Below are 8,429 nucleotides of genomic sequence, written 5' to 3'. Positions count from 1 at the left end.
TCTCATTATTATATATTTTTATTTTATTTTATTTTATTTTATTTTATTTTATTATTTTATTTTATTTTATTTAAGATTTTATTTATTTATTTGACAGAGAGAGAGAGACAGTCAGCAAGAGAGGTAACACAAGCAGGGGGAGTGGGAGAGGGAGAAGCAGGCTCCCAGTGGAGCATGGAGCCTGATGCGGGGCTCGATCCCAGAACGTCAGGATTATGCCCTGAGCCTAAGGCAGACGCTTCATGACTTATGGTTTTAAAAATATCTTAAACAAAATCTTTTCAGTTTCCAGTTTTCCAGAACATCCTTTCTGCCTTGTTTATACATATTAGAAATATATATTTTCCTGTTTCAGTTTTTCTGCTTTACACCTTTCTTCTTACTTTGGATCTCTTCTATCCTGCTGCCATCTCTCACAATAAGTCCAGTTCTTATCAAATTAACTTTCACCCATTCTTTTAATCGACTGTAAATATCCGAGGTATACTTTCCTTTCTAATTTCCATCCTAGCTACAATTCCAAATATGGAGTCTTAATTATTAGTCAACTCTAAAGGTTTTCTAATTTCCATTAAATTTCTTCTGATCTCTATTATTTAGGAAAATGTTTCTTAATTTCCAAATAAGATTTGTATTTTTTGAAGTTTTTTTTTTTTTTTTGGTTGTTGTATTTTTCTCTAAATGAAATGCACGTGGCCCAATGATCTAGAATAAATGGCATTAAGTCTTGAATTATGTTCTAAGTTTCATGCTTTTATTAATCATGTTATTTTAATGACTTCACATATCAGCTTTAAAAAAAATGTTCATTAGTCCTTGAAAAATGTACATTCCTGAAATTCTAGCGTGGTTGTCCTCAAATCCTTTATTTCAACTTTCTTGATTATATAATTAGATTATTCTATACTTTATTTTTTCTCTGCTGGAACTAGTATTTGCCAGTGAGATCATAGTTTTTGTAGTAGAACAACTAAGAAACCATCTGTGAAAAATAAAGCCCTGCAAACTGAATGCATGCTTTTAACAAAATAAGTTTAAGATAGAACACATGTAAATGATAAAAAAAATGAAAATAAAAATACTAAGAGGAATTGTGAAAGAATGATATGTGTATAATCTCAAATGGAGAATACTTTATAAGCATTAAAAAACTATCACAATAAATAATTTTAAAATAAATAATTGGTATATTCATTTTGTATGACCAAAAGCACCTTTTTTGTTTGTTTGTTTATTTATTTATTTTGGACATTAAAAAAATTTAAATTCAATTAATTAATATATAGTGCATTATTAGTTTCAGAGGTAGAGTTTAATGATTCATCAATTGCATATAACACCCAGTGCTCATTACATCACGTGCCCTCCTTAATGCCCATCACCCAGTTACCCCACCCTTCCTCTCACCTTCCGTCCAGCAACCCTCAGTTTGTTTCCGGTTAAGAGTCTCTTATGGTTTGTCTCCCTCTCTGATTTCATCTTATTTTATTTTTACCTCCCTTCCCTTATGGTCCTCTGTTTTGTTTCTTCAGTTCCACAAATGAGTGAAATAATATGATAATTGTCTTTCTCCGATTGACCTATTTTGCTTAGCATCATACCCTCTAGTTCCATCCATGTCATTGCAAATGGTAAAATTTCATTTCTTTTGATGGCTGAGTAGTATTCCATTGTGTATATATACCACATCTTCTTTATCCATTCATCTGTTGATGGACATCCGGGCTCTTTCCATAGTCTGGCTAGTGTGGACATTGCTATTATAAACATTGGGGTACAGGTGCCCCTTCAGATCACTGTTTGTATCCTTTGGGTAAATACCTAGTAGTGCAATTTCTGAGTCATAGGGTAGCTCTATTTTTAACTTTTTGAGGAAACTCCATACTATTTTCCAGAGCGGATGTACCAGCTTGCATTTCCACCAAAAGTGTTAGAGGGTTCCCCTTTCCCCACTTCCTCACCAACATCTGGCATTTTCTGACTTGGTAATTTAGACATTCTGACTGGTGTGAGGTGGTATCTCTTTGTAGTTTTATTTGTATTTCCCTGATGATGAGTGATGTTGAACATCTTTTCATGTGTTTGTTGGCCATTTGAATGTCTTCATTGGAGAAATGTCTGTTCATGTCTTCTGCCCATTTCTTAACTGAATTATTTGTTTTTGGGGTGTTGAGTTTGGTAAGTTCTTTATAGATTTCAGATACTACCTTTTCTCTGATAAGACATTTACAAATATCTTCTCCCATTCAATAGGTTGTTTTTTGGTTTTGTCAACTGTTTCCTTTGCTGTGCAAATCTTTTTATCTTGATGAAGTCCCAATAGTTCGTTTTTGCTTTTGCTTCCCTTGTCTCTGGTGACGTGTCTAAGAAGTTGCAGCAGCCGATGTCCAAGAGGTTCCTCCTCTGTTCTCCTTTAGGATTTTGATGGATTCCTGTCTCATATTGAGGTCTTTCATCCATTTTGAGTTTATTTTTGTGTATGGTGTAAGAAAATGGTCCATACTCATTCTTCTGGGTGGCATCCAGTTTTCCCAACACTGTTTGTTGAAGAGACTGTCTTTTTTCCTTTGGATAGTTTCTCCTGCTTTGTCAAGATTAGTTGACGATAGAGTTGAGGGTCCATTTCTGGGTTTTCTATTCTGTTCCATTGCTCTATGTGCCTGTTTTTGTGCCAGTACCATACTGTCTTGATGACTGCAGCCTTGTAAGAGAGCTTGAAGTCTGGCATTGTGATGCCACCAGCTTTGGTTTTCTTTTTCAACATTTCTTTGTCTATTCAGGGTCTTTTCTGGTTCCATACAAATTTTATGATTATTTGTTTCAGCTCTGTGAAAAATACTGATGGTATTTTGATAGGGATTGCTAGGGATTGCATTGAATGTGTAGCTTGCTCTAGGTAGCATAGACATTTTCACAGTATTTGTTTTACCAATCCATGAGCATGAAATATTTTTCCATTTCTTTGTGTCTTCCTCAATTTCTTTCATGAGTGTCCAATAGTTTTCAGAGTACAGATCCTTTACCTATTTGGTTAGGTTTATTCCTAGGTATCCTACTGGTTTGGATGCAATTGTAAATGGAATCGATTCCTTAATCTCTCTTTCTTCTGTCTCATTGTTAGTGTATAGAAATTCAACTGACTTTGTGCATTGATTTTATATCCTGCCACTTTCCTGAATTCATGTATTAGTTCTAGCAATTTTGGGGTGGAATCTTTTGGGTTTTCCACATAGAGAATCATGTTCTCTGTGAAGAGTGAGAGTTTGACTTCTTTGCCAGTCTAGATGCTTTTTAGTTCTTTTTGTTGTCTGATTGCTGAGACTACGACTACTAGTATTATGTTGAACAACAGTAGTGAGAGTGGACATCCCTGTCGTGTTCCTGACTTCAAGGGAAAAGCTCTCAGTTTCTCCCCATTGAGAATGATACTCTCTGTGGGCTTTTTGTATATGGCTTTTATGATATGGAGGGACGTTCCCTCTATCCCTACACTGTGGAGAGTTTTAATCAAGAAAGGATGCTGTATTTGGTCAAATGCTTTTTCTGTACCGATTGAGAGAATCATATGGTTCTTGTCCTTTGTTTTATTTATGTGATGTATCACACCAATTGATTTGCAGATGTTGAAGCACCCTTGCAGTCCCCTTGGAATGTGGTATAAATCCCACTTGGTTGTGGCGAATAATCCTTTTAAGGTACCGTCGAATCATATTGGCCAGTATCTTGGTGAGAATTTTGGCATCCATGTTCATCAGGGATATTGGTCTGTAATTCTCCTTTTTGGTGGGGTCTTTATCTGATTTTGTGATCAAGGTAATGCTAGTCTCATAGAAAGAGTTTGGAAGTTTTCCTTCCCTTTCTATTTTTCGAAACAACTTCAGAATAATAGGTATTAATTCTTTAAATGTTTGGTAGAATTCTGCTGGGAGGCCATCTGGTCCTAGACTCTTGTTTGCTGGGAGATTTTTGATTACTGCTTCAATTTCCTTGCTGGTTTTGGGTCTGTTGAGGCTTTCTATTTCTTCCTGTTTCAGTTTTTGAAGTTTATATGTTTCTAGGAATGCATCCATTTCTTCCGGATTGCCTAATTTGTTGGCATATGGTTGCTCATAATATGTTCTTGTAATTGTTTGTATTTCTTTGGTGTTGGTTGTGATCTCTCCTCTTTGATTCATGATTTTATGAATTTGGGTCCTTTCTCTTTTTTTTTTGGTAAGTCTGGCCAGGGGTTTAACAATCTTATTCTTTCAAAGAACCAACTCCTAGTTTCATTGATCTGTTCTGTTCCTTTGGTTTCTATTTCATTGATTTCTGCTTTAATCATTATTATTTCTCTTCTCCTGCTTGATTTAGGCTTTATTTGCTGTTCTTGCTACAGCTCCTTTCAGTGGAAGGTTAGGTTGTGTATTTGAGACTTCCCTTATTTCTTGAGAAAGGCTTGTATTTCTATATACTTCCTTCTTAGGACCACCTTTGCTGCATCCCAAAGATTTTGAACTGTCATGTTTCCATTTTCATTTGTTTACATGAATTTTTTGAATTCTTCTTTAATTTCTTGGTTGACCCATTCATTCTTTAGTAGGGAGCTCTTTAACCTCCATGTATGTGTGTTCCTTCTAAATTTTCTCTTGTGAATGAGTTCCATTTTCAAAGTATTGTTGACCAAAAGCATCTTAAGTCTCAAGAAAAACTTGAATGAAAAAAAAGGAAAGCAGCTGCTTCTTGCATTACAGAGAAAAGGCTATTGCCCTTAAGATACATAGAACTCTTTAATATCAATGTGAAAAATGCCAATATAGCAGTGCAAAATGGACAAAGGATATGAACAGATGGTTCACAGGGTGGGGGTGCATGTACAAATGTATGTATGGATCAAAGTAAAATCTTTTTCAGTTCCTGAGAAGGGCAAAGGACTCAGTTATTGTATATTCACATTCTGATCTCTTGGAGTTTCCAGTGTGGATCTTTGTCCCCCAATCTAGATACTTTTATCCAATTTCCGACTCAATAGCTACTTGAATGTCAAATATTGATCTCAAATTTCCTGTGTCTAACTATGACCTCCTAATCTGCTGTCCCATAACTTTTGTTCTCGCCATCTGCCTGTAATAGATCATGGTAATTTCATGGTTCATCATTCATGCCGACACTATGAAGACATTCTCTTACTCTCCACAATTGGCCATTAGCAAATTGAGATGTCTTTATCTTCTGGTCACATCTCATGGTCTCTGCTATTATTTCAAAGGTTGACATGCTGCAACTCAGCATGATAAAATTAGTTAACTCTTGCTAAATAAAGTCGTTGCTATATAGGTGATAGCACAAGATATAGGTTTCCATCATTATTCCTGAAAATTTTTTTCCCTTTGGCTCCTAGTATCCTACATTTTCTTGTTTCTTCATCATCCTCATTGGTAAAGCCTTCTCAAACTTTGGTGCCTACTCCTCTCCAGACCTCTACATAATGGAATACCCTGTGACCCTTCCCTAGGCCTTCACTTTTTTCTCAATCTATAATGCCCTTTGTAAGTGATGTATAGTCCCACAGCTTTGAAGATGCCATTTTAATACTAAGACCCTCAAATTTATATCTGTGATTCTGATCTTTCCAGACTCTTCACAGTACCCACCACTTTCATATCTGATAGCTGCTCAGTATCTTTGACCTTGTGTCCTACTGATGATTCCCTTTTATTTCTACCATTTCTACACATTAAAAACAAATCTTAACTTGTTCATAATTGTTAAAGATGGTGGATTCCTTCAAAACAGCAACAAAAAATATAAATCTTATAAACAATCTATTTTAACTTTCCATTTTCTATCAATGTTATTGCCTGTGTACATTTGTATTAGTGTCCACATTTTCTATACAACTATTTGTATGATTAGAAAGGAGATTTTTAATATATTTTTTTATTCTGCAGCTGCAGGTGTTATGTTAAATGCTCATATATTTGGAGAAACAGTAAAAATTGTCATTTCCCCCTTAAATTTCTCTGTAATCATGTGATCAAGAAGCTCTGAGAACTCTAAGATAAAATCTTTACTTCACATTAATACCTACATTAAGAGAAAGACAGGGATTGACATTTTTTCTTCCCACATACCTACTAATTTTACATAGTTATATTAGTTGGATATCCAGATGCCATGGTGACAGATATCATAGAAATATATACAACCATAAACACTCAGTGGTGGAGAAAATCTATAATAAAATTCATATAAACTTAAATGGCAAGGCCAATGAACTGTACTTTAGCAAACAATAAACCAAAGAATTAAATCGAAGTCCTTTGAGTCAAAAAACCATTTTAAATCATCTTTAATTCTGTGTTCTTACTTTCAAGATTACTGAGACCTTGGGACATTATTTGATTTGGCTAAGGTTATGCTACTAGGTGGCAACATAGCTAGAAATAGAATTCACCCTTCCTGACGCATCTGATAAATATTTGTACCACATTCAATTTGGTGTATCTTTATTTTAGAAACACAAACCTAAGCTCTAGAATTTGGTTTTAGAATGCAAAATAGAAATTTTTCTTCAATAACATACAATATATTGTTTCTACAAATATATTCAAAATCATGGAAGTAACTAGGCTGAATGGCATTAATGTTGACTAACATTAATACCCATGTGGATGACCCCTTTCATGAGAGGTATGGCTTTGTCCTCGCAATCTCCAATATCTCTATGTTGTGGTCCATTTTCTTCCCCCATACCAGCATCCCACACCCATGATGGTCTCAGGATTTCATAATCAAAAATACAAAATTACTTATAAAATTTCCTTATCAGTCATCCCATTTATTATCCATACATCATGACCTTCTTGATCATTTTCTCTAGAAACCTCTCTGCTACAATTCTTCAATTCCACTGAAATTTTAATCTATTGATACCTTACCATTTTCTCTCCATTCTTTTGCCTCAATGTTTTTAATTTCCTCCTATCCAGAGTATATTCAATGGTTCAAATAGAAACCATTCCTTTGCATTTGTGTTAACACTTTCGCTTTTTGATCCTTTCTCTTTCATACTTGCCTTGCAATAGCTGGAGGTGAACTCAAAAATCCACCTTCTCCTTCTTCACATATAAGCACCAAAATGGTGCTATTGAAAGTGTTGTCTCAGGTAAAGAATAAATACAGAAAGACAGTCTCAGATGCAAGAAGAAATTATAAATGAATAGAGTGGTGAGCGTATCAGTAAGGCTAAATCAGTGGGGTCCACGTATAAATGTCTAATTTTTAGGGTAAACTAAAAGATATATCTGGAATTTTAGATTAAATGATATGTAAGTCCAAAAAGATATACAGGGTTCAAATGATCAAGGTCATTTTATGGTTTGGAAGAGAGTTAACTATGTAGGACATAGCAGAAATCTCTTTGAATTACAAACCAGAAGTAGTGAAATACAAGAGAAGAAAAAAATCAAGTAAGTAATTTTTAAAAGTTGACCTCCCAACTGAAGGGAAAAAGAAGGAGAAGGAAAAATAAAATGTAACTACAGGAAATAAATTGAATCTAAAAAAGGGAGGGGCGCCTAGGTGGCTCAGTTGGTTAAGTGCCTGTCTTTGGCTCAGATCATGAGCCCGGGATCCTGGGATTGAGCCCCACGTTGGGCTCCCTGCTCAGTGTAGAACCTGCTTCTCTCTCTCTCCCTCTGCTGCTTTCTTCTACTTGTGTTCTTTCTCTCTCTGTCTCGCTCTCTCTCTGTCAAATACATAAATAAAATCTTAAAAAAAAAGAAAAACTAAAAAAGTGAGAGAAAAACAAAAAAATAACAGTGTAGTGCAATCCCACATTTTCAGCAATGAGGATAAAAATGTCAAACCTAATAAATGTTAGATAGGAATCACAAAATATTGTCCTTGTTAGGAAATACTTGGATTACACTTATGATATCTATTTACCTTACTTGTAACTATATATATATATATAAATATACACATATACAAATGCCTATAACAACTTACATAAAAATACCTTACATAGCTTATCGTTGTGTTTATGTATATATGTATGAGTAAAACACAAAGATATAGAAAGAGAGTTTTATGTTTTCATTACTTTTAAAATCCCTGCTGTACAACATCGTGCCTTCTAACAATATTGAATGGTACAGTTAAAATTTTGTTAAGAGGGTAGATTTCATGTTATTCTTACCACAATAAAATTAACATTTTTAAAAGGTTATGGTAAATATAAAACAGGCATATTTGTTTCTCTTTATATTCTTCCTTTTTATTTTGGGGGTAAAAACAACTAATGGAACATTCTGGAGGGAATGGATCTGACTCTTCATCTTTAATGTAGTAAATCTTACAAATCTCAGCAGCTGTTTGCTTACGAATCTATTTTTAATGTTAGAATGTATTTTATTACATAGTGACTTTCTGGTTAAGTTGACTCG

Source organism: Ursus maritimus, unplaced genomic scaffold, assembly GCF_017311325.1.
Source record: "Ursus maritimus isolate PB19 unplaced genomic scaffold, ASM1731132v1 scaffold_11, whole genome shotgun sequence".
Lineage (NCBI taxonomy): Eukaryota > Metazoa > Chordata > Mammalia > Carnivora > Ursidae > Ursus > Ursus maritimus.
Note: the sequence above shows the minus strand (reverse complement) of the source record.